The sequence below is a fragment of the Oncorhynchus kisutch genome, linkage group LG22 (assembly GCF_002021735.2).
Source record: "Oncorhynchus kisutch isolate 150728-3 linkage group LG22, Okis_V2, whole genome shotgun sequence".
Classification (NCBI taxonomy): domain Eukaryota; kingdom Metazoa; phylum Chordata; class Actinopteri; order Salmoniformes; family Salmonidae; genus Oncorhynchus; species Oncorhynchus kisutch.
In genome coordinates, this window is record NC_034195.2 from 53,271,723 (window position 1) to 53,289,030 (window position 17,308).

Sequence of the window (17,308 nt, forward strand, 5' to 3'; positions counted from 1 at the left end):
CAGCTGGCTTGGAGTTTGCCAAAAGGCGCCGAAAGACTCTCAGACCATGAGAAACAAGATTCTCTGGTCTCATGAAACCAAGATTGAACTCTTTGGCCTGAATGCCAAGCGTCAAATCTGGAGGAAACCTGGCTCCATCCCTACTGTGAAGCATGGTGGGGGCAGCATCATGCTGTGGGGATGATTTTTAGTAGCAGGGACTGGGAGACTAGTCAGGATCGAGGAAAAGATGAACGGAGCAAAGCACAGAGAGATCCTTGATGAAAACCTGCCCTCGGGACCTCAGACTAGGGTGAAGGTTCACCTTCCAAGAGGACAATGACCCTAAGCACACAGCCAAGACAACACAGGAGTGGCTTCAGGACAGGTCTCTGAATGTCCTTGAGTGGACCAGCCAGATCCCGGACTTGAATCTGATCAAACATCTCGAGAGATCTGAAAATAGCTGTGCAGCGACGCTCCCCATCCAGCCTGACAGAGCTTGAGAGGATCTACAGAGAAGAATGGGAGAAACACCCCAAATACAGGTGTGACAAGCTTGTAGTGTCATACCCAAAACTGCTTCAGGTGCTTCAACAAAGTACTGAGAAAAGGGTCTGAATTATTATTTAAATGTGATATTTTGTATATTTAATGTGTCAATTTAAAATTAAGTTTTTGCTTTGTCATTATGGGGTATTGTGATGTCATTATGGGGTATTGTGATGTCATTATGGGGTATTGTGATGTCATTATGGGGTATTGTGATGTCATTATGGGGTAGTGTGATGTCATTATGGGGTAGTGTGATGTCATTATGGGGTAGTGTGTGTAGATTGATGAGGGGGGGGGGGGGGGGGGACTATTTAAGGAATTTTAGAATAAGGCTGTAACGTAACAAAATGTGGAAAAAGTCAAGGGGTCTGAATACTTTCCCAATGCAGGGCTTAGACCCCAGACACGACAAGTTACACAACATTAAAATGGCATCTCTTTAAATCCCAGAATGGGACTTTAGAAAACAAAACACATCTATACGTTTCCTGTTAGGTTGAAAATAAGGACATCACACCGCAGTAATACAGTACATTTATTTACATGTGCCAAGTGAAGTGTATGTTGGTTGGTGACTGTTCTTTGAAAAGTTTAAGGCAAAGACTACAGATAGATATGGTGTGTATAAAAGTTGTGCCGTTGTCACCAATAAAGACGACCCTGACTAACACTGGCATGCTCTGCTGGTCACATCGAAAGTACACCGTAAAAATGAAACAAATGTCCTTCTCTCTCTACATTTGACATCAACCATGAACACACAAAAGAGATCATCTGTAACCAGATGGCTGTAGGGTTCAAATCAAAAATGTTATTTGTCACATGCTTTTGTAAACAATAGGTGTAGACCGACAGTGCAATGCTTACTTAAATCTACCCCTGTTAGTTATGAAGCATGTGACATTATGTTCAAGTTAAACTTTTGTATAAATACTAAATATTTCAGTGTAATTATACAGTAGGCTGATTGATGCTGGCAAGTGACAATTAGCGTTTTCGAAGTTCTATATCTTGAAAACTTGATTGCTGCACTGCAAAACATTTTTGGGGACTGTATCAGTGGACTAAAGAAACAAATATACACAAAAATATCATTTTGGGAGTGGAATTGACCTTCAAGTCAAAGTTGCTGAATTAAAAAAGGTGATCATCCCTGTAAAATGTCTATTCCCGACGCGCTTCATATCGTCAGCTCACTTTCAATGTCACGTGATCACCTTTCAGTTTAGAGACAAGGGCAGCAGGTCAGATCACCTTTCAGTTTAGAGACAAGGGCAGCAGGTCAGATCACCTTTCAGTTTAGAGACAAGGGCAACAGGTCAGATCACCTTTCAGTTTAGAGACATGGGCAACAGGTCAGATCACCTTTCAGTTTAGAGACAAGGGCAGTAGGTCATATCACCTTTCAGTTTAGAGACAAGGGCAGTAGGTCAGATCACCTTTCAGTTTAGAGACAAGGGCAGTAGGTCAGATCACCTTTCAGTTTAGAGACAAGGGCAGCAGGTCAGATCACCTTTCAGTTTAGAGACAAGGGCAGCAGGTCTGATCACCTTTCAGTTTAGAGACAAGGGCAGCAGGTCTGATCACCTTTCAGTTTAGAGACAAGGGCAGTAGGTCAGATCACCTTTCAGTTTAGAGACAAGGGCAACAGGTCTGATCACCTTTCAGTTTAGAGACAAGGGCAGTAGGTCAGATCACCTTTCAGTTTAGAGACAAGGGCAGTAGGTCAGATCACCTTTCAGTTTAGAGACAAGGGCAGCAGGTCAGATCACCTTTCAGTTTAGAGACAAGGGCAGCAAGTCAGATCACCTTTCAGTTTAGAGACAAGGGCAGCAGGTCAGATCACCTTTCAGTTTAGAGACAAGGGCAGTAGGTCAGATCACCTTTCAGTTTAGAGACAAGGGCAGCAGGTCAGATCACCTTTCAGTTTAGAGACAAGGGCAGCAAGTCAGATCACCTTTCAGTTTAGAGACAAGGGCAGCAAGTCAGATCACCTTTCAGTTTAGAGACAAGGGCAGCAAGTCAGATCACCTTTCAGTTTAGAGACAAGGGCAGCAAGTCAGATCACCTTTCAGTTTAGAGACAAGGGCAACAGGTCAGATCACCTTTCAGTTTAGAGACAAGGGCAACAGGTCAGATCACCTTTCAGTTTAGAGACAAGGGCAGCAAGTCAGATCACCTTTCAGTTTAGAGACAAGGGCAGCAAGTCAGATCACCTTTCAGTTTAGAGACAAGGGCAGCAGGTCAGATCACCTTTCAGTTTAGAGACAAGGGCAGCAGGTCAGATCACCTTTCAGTTTAGAGACAAGGGCAACAGGTCAGATCACCTTTCAGTTTAGAGACAAGGGCAGTAGGTCAGATCACCTTTCAGTTTAGAGACAAGGGCAACAGGTCAGATCACCTTTCAGTTTAGAGACAAGGGCAGCAGGTCAGATCACCTTTCAGTTTAGAGACAAGGGCAGCAGGTCAGATCACCTTTCAGTTTAGAGACAAGGGCAGCAGGTCTGATCACCTTTCAGTTTAGAGACAAGGGCAGTAGGTCAGATCACCTTTCAGTTTAGAGACAAGGGCAACAGGTCTGATCACCTTTCAGTTTAGAGACAAGGGCAGTAGGTCAGATCACCTTTCAGTTTAGAGACAAGGGCAGCAGGTCAGATCACCTTTCAGTTTAGAGACAAGGGCAGTAGGTCAGATCACCTTTCAGTTTAGAGACAAGGGCAGCAGGTCAGATCACCTTTCAGTTTAGAGACAAGGGCAGTAGGTCAGATCACCTTTCAGTTTAGAGACAAGGGCAGCAGGTCAGATCACCTTTCAGTTTAGAGACAAGGGCAGCAGGTCAGATCACCTTTCAGTTTAGAGACAAGGGCAGCAGGTCAGATCACCTTTCAGTTTAGAGACAAGGGCAGCAGGTCAGATCACCTTTCAGTTTAGAGACAAGGGCAGTAGGTCAGATCACCTTTCAGTTTAGAGACAAGGGCAGTAGGTCAGATCACCTTTCAGTTTAGAGACAAGGGCAGCAGGTCAGATCACCTTTCAGTTTAGAGACAAGGGCAACAGGTCAGATCACCTTTCAGTTTAGAGACATGGGCAACAGGTCAGATCACCTTTCAGTTTAGAGACAAGGGCAGCAGGTCAGATCACCTTTCAGTTTAGAGACAAGGGCAACAGGTCAGATCACCTTTCAGTTTAGAGACAAGGGCAACAGGTCAGATCACCTTTCAGTTTAGAGACAAGGGCAGCAGGTCAGATCACCTTTCAGTTTAGAGACAAGGGCAGCAGGTCAGATCATATAAATAGAACACGGTCGACTTGAAATGTCTGTGTTCTAGATATTTGATTTGAATTAGTGTGATTCTGTTTTACTGTACCGCTCTGCCTTACCAGCAGTCTTCTACCTATAGCGGACATTCTGCTGGTTAAATGAACAGCTGAACGAAACAGATAAACACGTGACAGACAGAAAGAGAGAGAGAGAGAGAGAGCAAAGATATACAGGTTTCACCTTAGTGCACAGAAGCAGTAACAATGTCGCCAACCAACCAACACCATAAAAATGGAACATCTTTAAACTAACAAACTCTTTGTCCTTGAGACTTCAGTATATTCAAAATGAAACTACCAAAAGATCACATTTGAACAACAAAAAACACATTCAAATGACTACATACTAATACAGTATATTGTTTTAAATTACTCTGTACATCTTGGAACGGTCCCCCCCAAAAAATGTACTTATTTCCTATACAGTGCACTACTTTCATCAGGGCCCATACGACTTTTGCTCAAAGGTAGTGCACTATATAGGGAATAGGTTGTTATTCCAGTCAAGATACTGTACAAGAAAAACATTACTTCAAATGAATACACACTTGTTTTCTTTTCTTTTTTTTTTTACACAGAACCCCCCTACACACACACACACGTAGAGTACAGTGTTTGGAGGACGACAACAATCTCCCAGTTCACAATCAGACCCTTTCTCATTTCCATATAGAGAACAAATGAGACCACCAGACCACCATGTGTGGGAGGTGATGTGGGGGCAGGGCTTATCAGGGAAGCACCTCCCACCCCCAAATCACCTCCCTGATAAGCCCCGCCCCCACATCATCCCTCCCTGATAAGCCCCGCTCCCGCATCACCTCCCTGATAAGCCCCGCCCCCACACCACATCCCTGATAAGCCCCGCCTACGCATCACATCCCTGATAAGCCCCGCCTACGCATCACATCCCTGATAAGCCCCACCCCCACATCACATCCCTGATAAGCCCCACCCCCACATCACCTCCCTGATAAGCCCCGCCCCCACATCCCTGACCAGAAAGGTAGAACGTTATACATGTAATGTATAGATCTGCCATGCTGGTTTGTCATGTAGAACTGTGAATAATGTCATTTCGCTTCATTCAATAAACCCCAGCTTAAATATTTGGAAGCACCCACCCCTCCCAGACAACCTAACTCAGCCGAGCCGAGCCGAGCCGCCCCCCCCCCACCCCCCCCCCCCCCCACCCCCCCCCCCCACCCCCCCCCCCCCCCCCCCCCCCCCCTCCCCTCCCTGCTCTCAGATCATCTTGGCTCGTCCTCTCTCCATCTCAGATCTTCTTGGCTCGTCCTCTCCCCAGGTGGTAGTAATAGAAGAGAGTGACCAGGAGGAAGAGCACCCGGCTGAGGAGGAGGAGGACGGCAGCGTTGGGCAACGAGCCCATCTCCACCAGGGTGACAGACGTAACTGCAACAAGACAGGGTTGAGACGACAGTAACAAACAAAAAGAAGAATAAAACTCCCTCTCTCTCACATAAAGAGACGGACTGACTGATAGATAACGGACGACACTCAGTCATGGAGATATAATCCCTCATCGGTAATAACTATGACGTTTCAACAGCGGTATCTGATCCAGACTCCAAACAGTACTACTATGTCTCCAACACTAGAGGGCGCCATTAGCGTATTACACAATCTGAAGAAGGTGGGCAGATTGGACAACATGACAAAGAGCAATAAGACTCATGGAATAATGATAATACATACGGTAATAGGTTTGCAGTATAAGCATGAATTTATATATTAAATACCAATATGAAAAGAATGTGTGCTCTCACCTAAAAACTGGACAGCAAAGTAGCATGCCTCACTGAGCAGAGTCCATTGAATGATGACCTTCTCCTGTGTATACACTCCATTCCACAAGATGAGGGATAGACCTGGAGGGGGGGGTCAGAGGTCATGGGTTATAGTTCAGTCCATTGAATGATGACCTTCTCTTGTGTTTACATCCCATGCCACAAGATGAGGGATAGAACTGTGGGAGGAAATGCCATCGGTCAGAGGTTAGGGGTCAAAGAGGTCACGGGAGACGGGCCAAATGGTATGGAGACATTACTATCCCGAATCTAAATAAATCTGAAAACTACACCCCCATCTACATTCACTGGGCATTCTTCATAAGGCTGAAAACTATACCGCCCATCTTCATAAGGCTGAAAACTATACCGCCATCTTCATTCACTGGGCATTCTTCATAAGGCTGAAAACTATACCCCCATCTACATTCACTGGGCATTCTTCATAAGGCTGAAAACTACACCCCCATCTTCATTCACTGGGCAATCTACATACGATATCAACAAAAACTTAATTTCAGGACTCATGTTATCATCCATAATCTAGAATTTAGACAGTCAGGTCCAGGGCCGGTCTACCTTGGGTTGGGGGCCCCTAGAGGGAGGGAGGTTTTTTTCAATGGTAGATTGGGTTGGGGGCCCCTAGCGAGAGCTCTCCATAAAGACCTTAGTAGTCGCAGGGTAATTTCACTATTTCTCCATAATGACCTTTAAAGAGGTCAACATTCACAAGGCAGCTGGGCAGACTGATTACCAGGTCATGTACTCAGAGCATGCGTGGACCAACTGGCAAGTGTCTTCACTGACATTTTCAACCTCTCCCTGACCGAGTCTGTAATACCTACATGTTTCAAGCAGACCATCAGAGTCCCTGTTGGTTAAGGGCTTGTGAGTCTCTCTCTCTCTGTGTGAGTCTCTCTCTCTCTCTCTCTGTGTGAGTCTCTCTCTCTCTCTCTCTCTGTGTGAGTCTCTCTCTCTCTCTCTCTCTGTGTGAGTCTCTCTCTCTCTCTCTCTCTGTGTGAGTCTCTCTCTCTCTCTCTCTCTGTGTGAGTCTCTCTCTCTCTGTCCTGTCTGTGTGAGTCTCTCTCTCTCTGTCTGTGTGAGTGAGTCTCTCTCTCTTCTGTCTGTGTGAGTGAGTCTCTCTCCTGTCTGTCTGTGTGAGTGAGTCTCTCTCTCTGTCTGTCTGTGTGAGTGAGTCTCTCTCTCTGTCTGTCTGTGTGAGTGAGTCTCTCCTCTCTGTCTGTCTGTGTGAGTGAGTCTCTCTCTCTGTCTGTCTGTGTGAGTGAGTCTCTCTCTCTGTCTGTCTGTGTGAGTGAGTCTCTCTCTCTGTCTGTCTGTGTGAGTGAGTCCTCTCTCTCTGTCTGTCTGTGTGAGTGAGTCTCTCTCTCTGTCTGTCTGTGTGAGTGAGTCTCTCTCTCTGTCTGTCTGTGTGAGTGAGTCTCTCTCTCTGTCTGTCTGTGTGAGTGAGTCTCTCTCTCTGTCTGTCTGTGTGAGTGAGTCTCTCTCTCTGTCTGTCTGTGTGAGTGAGTCTCTCTCTCTGTCTGTCTGTGTGAGTGAGTCTCTCTCTCTGTCTGTCTGTGTGAGTGAGTCTCTCTCTCTGTCTGTCTGTGTGAGTGAGTCTCTCTCTTCTGTCTGTCTGTGTGAGTGAGTCTCTCTCTCTGTCTGTCTGTGTGAGTGGAGTCTCTCTCTCTGTCTGTCTGTGTGAGTGAGTCTCTCTCTCTGTCTGTCTGTGTGAGTGAGTCTCTCTCTCTGTCTGTCTGTGTGAGTGAGTCTCTCTCTCTGTCTGTCTGTGTGAGTGAGTCTCTCTCTCTGTCTGTCTGTGTGAGTGAGTCTCTCTCTCTGTCTGTCTGTGTGAGTGAGTCTCTCTCTCTGTCTGTCTGTGTGAGTGAGTCTCTCTCTTCTGTCTGTCTGTGTGAGTGAGTCTCTCTCTCTGTCTGTCTGTGTGAGTGAGTCTCTCTCTCTGTCTGTCTGTGTGAGTGAGTCTCTCTCTCTGTCTGTCTGTGTGAGTGAGTCTCTCTCTCTGTCTGTCTGTGTGAGTGAGTCTCTCTCTCTGTCTGTCTGTGTGAGTGAGTCTCTCTCTCTGTCTGTCTGTGTGAGTGAGTCTCTCTCTCTCTGTCTGTCTGTGTGAGTGAGTCTCTCTCTCTGTCTGTCTGTGTGAGTGAGTCTCTCTCTCTGTCTGTCTGTGTGAGTGAGTCTCTCTCTCTGTCTGTCTGTGTGAGTGAGTCTCTCTCTCTGTCTGTCTGTGTGAGTGAGTCTCTCTCTCTTGTCTGTCTGTCTGTGTGAGTGAGTCTCTCTCTCTGTCTGTCTGTCTGTGTGAGTGAGTCTCTCTCTCTGTCTGTCTGTCTGTGTGAGTGAGTCTCTCTCTCTGTCTGTCTGTCTGTGTGAGTGAGTCTCTCTCTCTGTCTGTCTGTCTGTGTGAGTGAGTCTCTCTCTCTGTCTGTCTGTCTGTGTGAGTGAGTCTCTCTCTCTGTCTGTCTGTCTGTGTGAGTGAGTCTCTCTCTCTGTCTGTCTGTCTGTGTGAGTGAGTCTCTCTCTCTCTCTGTCTGTCTGCTGTGTAGTGAGTCTCTCTCTCTGTCTTGTCTGTGTGAGTGAGTCTCTCTCTCTGTCTGTCTGTGTGATGAGTCTCTCTCTCTGTCTGTCTGTGTGAGTGAGTCTCTCTCTCTGTCTGTCTGTGTGAGTGAGTCTCTCTCTCTGTCTGTCTGTGTGAGTGAGTCTCTCTCTCTGTCTGTCTGTGTGAGTGAGTCTCTCGCTCTGTCTGTCTGTGTGAGTGAGTCTCTCCTCTGTCTGTCTGTGTGAGTGAGTCCTCTCTCTCTGTCTGTCTGTGTGAGTGAGTCTCTCTCTCTGTCTGTCTGTGTGAGTGAGTCTCTCTCTCTGTCTGTCTGTGTGAGTGAGTCTCTCTCTCTGTCTGTCTGTGTGAGTGAGTCCTCTCTCTCTGTCTGTCTGTGTGAGTGAGTCTCTCTCTCTGTCTGTCTGTGTGAGTGAGTCTCTCTCTCTGTCTGTCTGTGTGAGTGAGTCTCTCTCTCTGTCTGTCTGTGTGAGTGAGTCTCTCTCTCTGTCTGTCTGTGTGAGTGAGTCTCTCTCTCTGTCTGTCTGTGTGAGTGAGTCTCTCTCTCTGTCTGTCTGTGTGAGTGGTCACGCTCTCTGTCTCTCTCTGTCTGTCTGTGTGAGTGAGTCTCTCTCTCTGTCTGTCTGTGTGAGTGAGTCTCTCTCTCTCTGTCTGTCTGTGTGAGTGAGTCTCTCTCTCTGTCTGTCTGTGTGAGTGAGTCTCTCTCTCTGTCTGTCTGTGTGAGTGAGTCTCTCTCTCTGTCTGTCTGTGTGAGTGAGTCTCTCTCTCTGTCTGTCTGTGTGAGTGAGTCTCTCTCTCTCTGTCCTGTCTGTGTGAGTGAGTCTCTCTCTCTGTCTGTCTGTGTGAGTGAGTCTCTCTCTCTGTCTGTCTGTGTGAGTGAGTCTCTCTCCTCTGTCTGTCTGTTGTGAGTGAGTCTCTCTCTCTGTCTGTCTGTGTGAGTGAGTCTCTCTCTCTGTCTGTCTGTGTGAGTGAGTCTCTCTCTCTGTCTGTCTGTGTGAGTGAGTCTCTCTCTCTGTCTGTCTGTGTGAGTGAGTCTCTCTCTCTGTCTGTCTGTGTGAGTGAGTCTCTCTCTCTGTCTGTCTGTGTGAGTGAGTCTCTCTCTCTGTCTGTCTGTGTGAGTGAGTCTCTCTCTCTGTCTGTCTGTGTGAGTGAGTCTCTCCTCTCTGTCTGTCTGTGTGAGTGAGTCTCTCTCTCTGTCTGTCTGTGTGAGTGAGTTCTTCTCTCTCTCTCTCTCTCTTCTCTCTCTCTCTCTCTCTCTCTCTCTCTCCCTCTCTCTCTCTCTCTCCTCTCTCTCTCTCCTCTCTCTCTCTCTCTCTCTCTCTCTCTCTCTCTCTCTCTCTCTTCTCTCTCTCTCTCTTCTCTCCTCTCTTCTCTCTTCTCTCTCTCTCTCTCTCTCTCTCTCTCTCTCTCTCTCTCTCTCTCTCTCTCTCTCTCTCTCTCTCTCTCTCTCTCTCTCTCTCTCTCTCTCTCTCTCTCTCTCTCTCTCTCTCTCTCTCTCTCTCTCTCTCTCTCTCTCTCTCTCTCTCTCTCTCTCTCTCTCTCTCTCTCTCTCTCTCTCTCTCTCTCTCTCTCTCTCTCTCTCTCTCTCTCTCTCTCTCTCTCTCTCTCTCTCTCTCTCTCTCTCTCTCTCTCTCTCTCTCTCTCTCTCTCTCTCTCTCTCTCTCTCTCTCTCTCTCTCTCTCTCTCTCTCTCTCTCTCTCTCTCTCTCTCTCTCTCTCTCTCTCTCTCTCTCTCTCTCTCTCTCTCTCTCTCTCTCTCTTCTCTCTCTCTCTCTCTCTCTTCTCTCTCTCTCTCTCTCTCTCTCTCTCTCTCTCTCTCTCTCTCTCTCTCTCTCAGAAACATACCTGGGTTCAACTTTCGAGACAAATTCATTAGTTCTACGGTGCCAGGCAAGCTCAATTACAAACATAGCTAAAACTATTTGAAAGAAAAAAAATACTATTTGAACCCTGAAGGGAACAGGACCACCGATCAACCCAACATTAAATAACTGACTGACATGATTTATTGTCAAATGAACATGACTATAATAATCAATTCTCATCTTCAATACAATTCCTGTGGCGTGGAGGGTGGTAACGGCGAGGACCAGTCTGAGGATGTCGTCGAGCCGTTGGCACCAAACAACTGTACGACCAGAAGTATGTCTATATATATATTTGTACCTTTATTTAACTAGGCAAGTCAGTTAAAAACAAATTCTTATTTTCAATGATGGCCTAGGAACACATCAGCTAGGAACATTGGGTTAACTGCCTGTTCAGGGGGCAGAACAACAGATTTGTACCTTGTCAGCTCGGGGGTTTGAACTTGCAACCTTCCGGTTACTAGTCCAACGCTCTAACCACTAGGTTACCCTGCCGCCCTAATAATATACATGCACGGACATTTTATTGTCGTTGTCCATTTTGTCCATGCATGCATATCTGGCTGACATATGTTTTGTCCTGCTCTTCTGTGCTAACGTGCACTCTATGACGACTCAAACTACAGTCAGTCACGTGCACTCTATGACGACTCAAACTACAGTCAGTCACGTGCACTCTATGACGACTCAAACTACAGTCAGTCACGTGCACTCTATGACGACTCAAACTACAGTCAGTCACGTGCACTCTATGACGACTCAAACTACAGTCAGTCACGTGCACTCTATGACGACTCAAACTACAGTCAGTCACGTGCACTCTATGATGACTCAAACTACAGTAAGTCACGTGCACTGGTAATGTAGACGGTGACAGAGATACACATGAAGGCCTTGCATGAAGCATCCACATACACAGACATGTGGAGGGACAGAGATGACACTAATATAGTGTGTGTGTGAGACAGTGTATACGTACCATATGCAGATGAAACAGCACAAGGAATAGCAGTGTGTGTGTGTGTGTGTGTGTGTGTGTGTGTACTGACTGAGTAGTGCTCCTCCAGAGAGCCTGATGAGATGCTGGTGTTGCTGATCTCTTCTTCAAACACCACCTCATAGAGCTGGTTGGGACACACCAGGGCCTGCAGAGAGAGAGAGAGGACAACACTTATATACTACACAGCATGCACTATAGCAGGGGAGGGGGCACTGCCTGTCTAAATACAGCCAGCTCCTCTCTCAACTACAGCCAGCTCCGCTCTCAACTACAGCCAGCTCCGCTCTCAACTACAGCCAGCTCCGCTCTCAACTACAGCCAGCTCCGCTCTCAACTACAGCCAGCTCCACTCTCAACTACAGCCAGCTCCGCTCTCAACTACAGCCAGCTCCTCTCTCAACTACAGCAGCAGCAGCAATGAACAGACTGTGCAACACATGAACAACATGAACCGTTGTAGTAATACAATGGGGTTTAGTTCTGGTTAGGCAGCGATGCTCTGTGCAGCTGTGTTAACTAACGCTCCAAGAAAGCTAGTTCTGTTGATCCCAAAGTCACCAGGCTAGTTCCGCCAGCATTGAACAGAGGACAACTTCATTTACTATAAAAAAAAAACAACTATTTTTGTCTTCCAGTCCTCCCCCCCCAGTAAGGCCATTCAGCTCCACTACTAGATAATGAAGACAATTCAGCACCACTTAAATTTAGGATGCAGACAAAGGCACAGCTGTTCATCCCAGGTGTCCCCATAGAGATAGCATAGCAGTGTCCCCATAGAGAGATAGTGTAGCAGTGTCCCCATAGGGATAGCATAGCAGTGTCCCCATAGAGATAGCATAGCAGTGTCCCCATAGAGATAGTGTAGCAGTGTCCCCATAGAGAGATAGTGTAGCGGTGTCCCCATAGAGATAGAGTAGAGAGATAGTGTAGCGGTGTCCCCATAGAAATAGCGTAGCAGTGTCCCCATAGAAATAGCGTAGCAGTGTCCCCATAGAGAGATAGTGTAGCGGTGTCCCATAGAAATAGCGTAGCGGTGTCCCCATAGCGATAGCGTAGCGGTGTCCCCATAGAGATAGCGTAGCGGTGTCCCCATAGAGATAGCGTAGCGGTGTCCCCATAGAGATAGCGTAGCGGTTGTCCCCATAGAGATAGCGTAGCGGTGTCCCCATAGAGATAGCGTAGCGGTGTCCCCATAGAGATAGCGTAGCGGTGTCCCCATAGAGATAGCGTAGCGGTGTCCCCATAGAGATAGCGTAGCGGTGTCCCCATAGAGATAGCGTAGCGGTGTCCCCATAGAGATAGCGTAGCGGTGTCCCCATAGAGATAGCGTAGCGGTGTCCCCATAGAGATAGCGTAGCGGTGTCCCCATAGAGATAGCGTAGCGGTGTCCCCATAGAGATAGCGTAGCGGTGTCCCCATAGAGATAGCGTAGCGGTGTCCCCATAGAGATAGCGTAGCGGTGTCCCCATAGAGATAGCGTAGCGGTGTCCCCATAGAGATAGCGTAGCGGTGTCCCCATAGAGATAGCGTAGCGGTGTCCCCATAGAGATAGCGTAGCGGTGTCCCCATAGAGATAGCGTAGCGGTGTCCCCATAGCGATAGCGTAGCGGTGTCCCCATAGAGATAGCGTAGCGGTGTCCCCATAGAGATAGCGTAGCGGTGTCCCCATAGAGATAGCGTAGCGGTGTCCCCATAGAGATAGCGTAGCGTAGCGGTGTCCCCATAGAGATAGCGTAGCGGTGTCCCCATAGAGATAGCGTAGCGGTGTCCCCATAGAGATAGCGTAGCGGTGTCCCCATAGAGATAGCGTAGCGGTGTCCCCATAGAGATAGCGTAGCGGTGTCCCCATAGAGATAGCGTAGCGGTGTCCCCATAGAGATAGCGTAGCGGTGTCCCCATAGAGATAGCGTAGCGGTGTCCCCATAGAGATAGCGTAGCGGTGTCCCCATAGAGATAGCGTAGCGGTGTCCCCATAGAGATAGTGTAGCGGTGTCCCCATAGAGATAGTGTAGCGGTGTCCCCATAGAGATAGTGTAGCGGTGTCCCCATAGAGATAGTGTAGCGGTATATTTTCATTTGTTTAACACTTTTTTGGTTACTACATGATTCCATATGTGTAATTTCATAGTTTTGAAATCTTCATTATAACACACAGTTCCCCGGGGTGCTGAAGACGTGGATGTTGATTAAGGCAGTCCCCACCCCCCCCTCTCTGATTCAGAGGGGTTGGGTTAAATGTGGAAGACACATTTCAGTTGAATTCATTCAGTTGTACAACTGACTAGGTATCCCCCCCTTTCCCTTAATAGAAAATAGTTTTAAATGTTTTTTTAAAACCCTGGAATGAGTAGGCGTCCAAACCTTTGCCTGGTACTGTGTGATGTTTAATGTAAAATAAAAAAAATTTTTAAGTCTTGACACCCCCCCTATAGTTCTAGCCCGCTCCTCTGAGTTCTAGCCCGCTCCTCTGGGCTCTAGCCCGCTCCTCTGGGCTCTAGCCCGCTCCTCTGGGCTCTAGCCCGCTCCTCTGGGCTCTAGCCCGCTCCTCTGGGCTCTAGCCCGCTCCTCTGGGCTCTAGCCCGCTCCTCTGGGCTCTAAACCGCTCCTATGGGCTCTAAACCGCTCCTATGGGTTCTAAATGGCCAATGTGAGTCTCTATACATCAGATTCATCATTGCAGAAGTTTGAGCGTGGCTAGAACCCAGCGTGGCTAGAACCCAGGTCATCGAGACACTCACCATCAAGGCCATAACTGTGAAGGCAAACGCAGAGATGGCGATCCAGAGCCTGTAGAGAGACAATTACATACAGAGATTGACTTACCCAAAAACTGCAATTAAAATAGATTGATCATCTGACAGTAAAATTATACACCCCCCCCCCCCAGTTCTCTGGTGTGTTCTCTCACCTTAGACCAACAGGCTCTCGCACCTGATACTTGATGTCATTCCCCAGCATCTGACTGAGCTGTGAGGAGAGAGAGAGACAGAAATAGAAAGAGCGGATCATTAAGACGTTTTCTAATTAGAGCTAGTTATAGGTCTATCGAGGAGGAACCTGACAGATGGAGAGGAAGCAGACACCCCATAAAATAAAATTAAAAACAAACACACGGAAGCAGATGCCCCATCAACAAGCTCTTGAATTAATCACAAACTATATCTCTATCTCTATCTCTATCTCTATCTCTATCTCTATCTCTATCTCTCTCTATATCTATATCTATATCTATATATCTATATCTCTATATCTCTATATCTATATCTATAAAAAAATATATTTAAATATATTTAAAAAAAAACTTGAATAAAAAATTATATATATTTTTTTTAATTATATTTTTTATATATATATATATATTTTTTTTTTTTTAAATACAAATAAGAAATAAAAATAACAAGTAAAAGTAACAAGAAATAGAACCCAGTACAAAGCATTATGTCATCACTGTGGAAAAAGCAAAAACACTTTGCAGCAGATTCATTGCTATTTTATTAGTCTATAAGATGGTCTTTTAGTGAAGAACCCATGATAATTCACTGACATGAATTCATATCATGCTTTAATCGGCAGTAGGAACTGGGCAGGTGTGTGTCTGTATATACAGTTGAAGTCGGAAGTTTACATACACTTAGGTTGGAGTCATTAAAACTCATTTTTCAACCACTCCACACATTTCTTGTTAACACACTATAGTTTTGGCAAGTCGGTTAGGACATCTACTTTGTGTAGGACACAAGTCATTTTTCTGGGTAATGCAAGCAGTGTGTCAAGAAGCAGTGTGGCTTGGCAGGGGTCGTGTTTCCTAAAGAGGCATGGCTCTCGACCTTCGCCTCTCCCGAGTGCGTACGGGAGTTGCAGTGATGAGACAAGACTGGACCAGTGATGAATTAGGTCTGTTATTTCAGACAGAAATCAATATGCCCAAAGGGGAACAGGACCACGAGCTGTGAGGATGACGTTACGCATTTGAACTTGAAGGGTTTGAGGTTGTCAGGACAATGAAAACTGCCCAGAACAGAACAGGGTTCACTGGTGATTGTCTGAGTCTCTCAAATACGCTCACACACTCTCTAGAGACTTTCACTCACTCTACAGAGAGTCCATGAGAGAGAGAAAGAGACTCCACCCCTTCTTCTGTGGGGTTAAATCAGCAGTTGGCATCCAAAGTTATGGTGAATTGATACCACCTACTGTCAAGCCCTGCCTCCCGCATGTTTACCAGAGTTTTAACATAAAAATGGACCAATAGAAGTATAAAAAAAGGGGGGTCCCTGCAAATGCAGAAATGATTTTTTCTTTAGCCTTTATTTAACCAAGCAAGTAATTTAAGACCAAACTCTTATTTACAATGACTGCCTAGCAAGAAGCAATAGGCCTCCTACGGGGACAGGGGCTGGGATTAACACAGGGGCTGAGATTAACACAGGGGCTGAGATTAACACAGGGGCTGGGATTAAAGGAACGCCCAGAATTGTGGTCCGCAATCACACCCTTCTTGCAATTTCAGGTGGAAACTCACTAAAACATGTCTGAAATACAATGAATGTCTATACATTTCAGCTGTTTCAAAAACATTGCTCTGCTATTAGTATTTTTACAGTATGAATGTTGAGCTCAAAATAGACAATTGTGTTTACACTGCCCTTCTTAGAGGGGGGGGGGGGGGGCTGTCAGGCGCGTTGTGGTGCTGTTCGAGACGTGACTTTACATTACAGTAATGCCTCTCCAGAATCTCTCTGAAATCTCTTTACTTCTCATCTATGAGAATAGACCCCCCCAAGGCACAAATACACAATGGGAAGGGAGATGAGAAGGACTGAAGTGGCTTCATGGCCATCTCATTTTGGGATGTTCAAATCACAAAATAACAGAGGGGAAGGAAATGGGAAAAATAAGGAGTCTAAATTGCAGCGGAAAGGGAAAAGATAAGAGCCAGAGTGTACAGCCCTAATCTCTCCAGCCACGACCACTGTATTCCACCGTCCAGTGAAACGGAAGCCTCCCTGCCTGGTTGGCTCTCGCTGCCTGGTTGGTTGGCTCTCGCTGCCTGGTTGGTTGGCTCTCGCTGCCTGGTTGGTTGGCTCTCCCTGCCTGGTTGGTTGGCTCTCCCTGCCTGGTTGGTTGGCTCTCCCTGCCTGGTTGGTTGGCTCTCCCTGCCTGGTTGGTTGGCTCTCCCTGCCTGGTTGGTTGGCTCTCCCTGCCTGGTTGGCTCGCGGTGCTCATATGTGACGCTGTTCACCATTTTTCAGGGACCCCTTTTGGCTCGTGAGTGCTACTTCTAGAACTACTGGCTAAAAAGTATACACAAGTACTGGAGAATCTCTTTAAGACAGGAAGTAGGTACACGCAAAGACAGGAAGTAGGTACACGCAAAAACAGGAAGTAGGTACACGCAAAGACAGGAAGTAGGTACACGCAAAGACAGGAAGTAGGTACACGCAAAGACAGGAAGTAGGTACACGCAAAGACAGGAAGTAGGTACATACAAAGACAAGAAGATAAGGTGGGGATTCTGGTGTGCAGCCAGTCCTAACACGAGTCTAAGCAGAGCATACACATGCCTGTGTTATCTAACAGCATGACTTTAGAATTGGCTTGAGAATTATATAACAAGAGGAAAAGCAAAGGACTTGGCTGAGGAGGAAGAAACAGGAGAAACAGGAGAAATGGGAGGAGGAGGAGGAGGAGAAACGGGAGGAGAAACGGGAGGAGAAGAAACAAGAGAAACGGGAGAGAGAAGAACGGAGGGGAGAAGAAACAAGAGAAACGGGAGGAGAAGAACGGGAGGAGGAGAAGAAACGGGAGGAGGAGAAGAACGGGAGGAGGAGAAGAAACGGGAGAGAGGAGAAACGGGAGGAGGAGGAAACGGGAGGAGGAGAAACGGGAGGAGGAGAAATGGGAGGAGGAGGAGAAACGGGAGAGGAGAAACGGGAGGAGGAGAAACGGGAGGAGAAACGGGAGGAGAAACAGGAGAAACGGGAGGAGAAACAGGAGAAACGGGAGGAGAAACCAGGAGAAACGGGAGGAGAAACAGAGAAACCGGGAGGAGAACAGGAGAAATGGGAGGAGAAACGGGAGGAGGAGAAACGGGAGAAACGGGAGGAGGAGAAACGGGAGGAGGAGAAACGGGAGGAGGAGAAACGAGAGGAGAAATGGGAGGAGGAGGAGAAACGGGAGGAGAGAAACGAGGAGAGAAATGGAGGAGGAGG

General features: G+C 47.0%; 1 pseudogene; it reads right to left on the minus strand.

Moving 5' to 3' along the window:
* Positions 1-5,081: 5,081 nt before the first annotated feature.
* LOC109877887 (tumor protein p53-inducible protein 11-like) overlaps positions 5,082-17,308 on the minus strand; it is a 99,586-nt pseudogene continuing 87,359 nt past the window's right edge.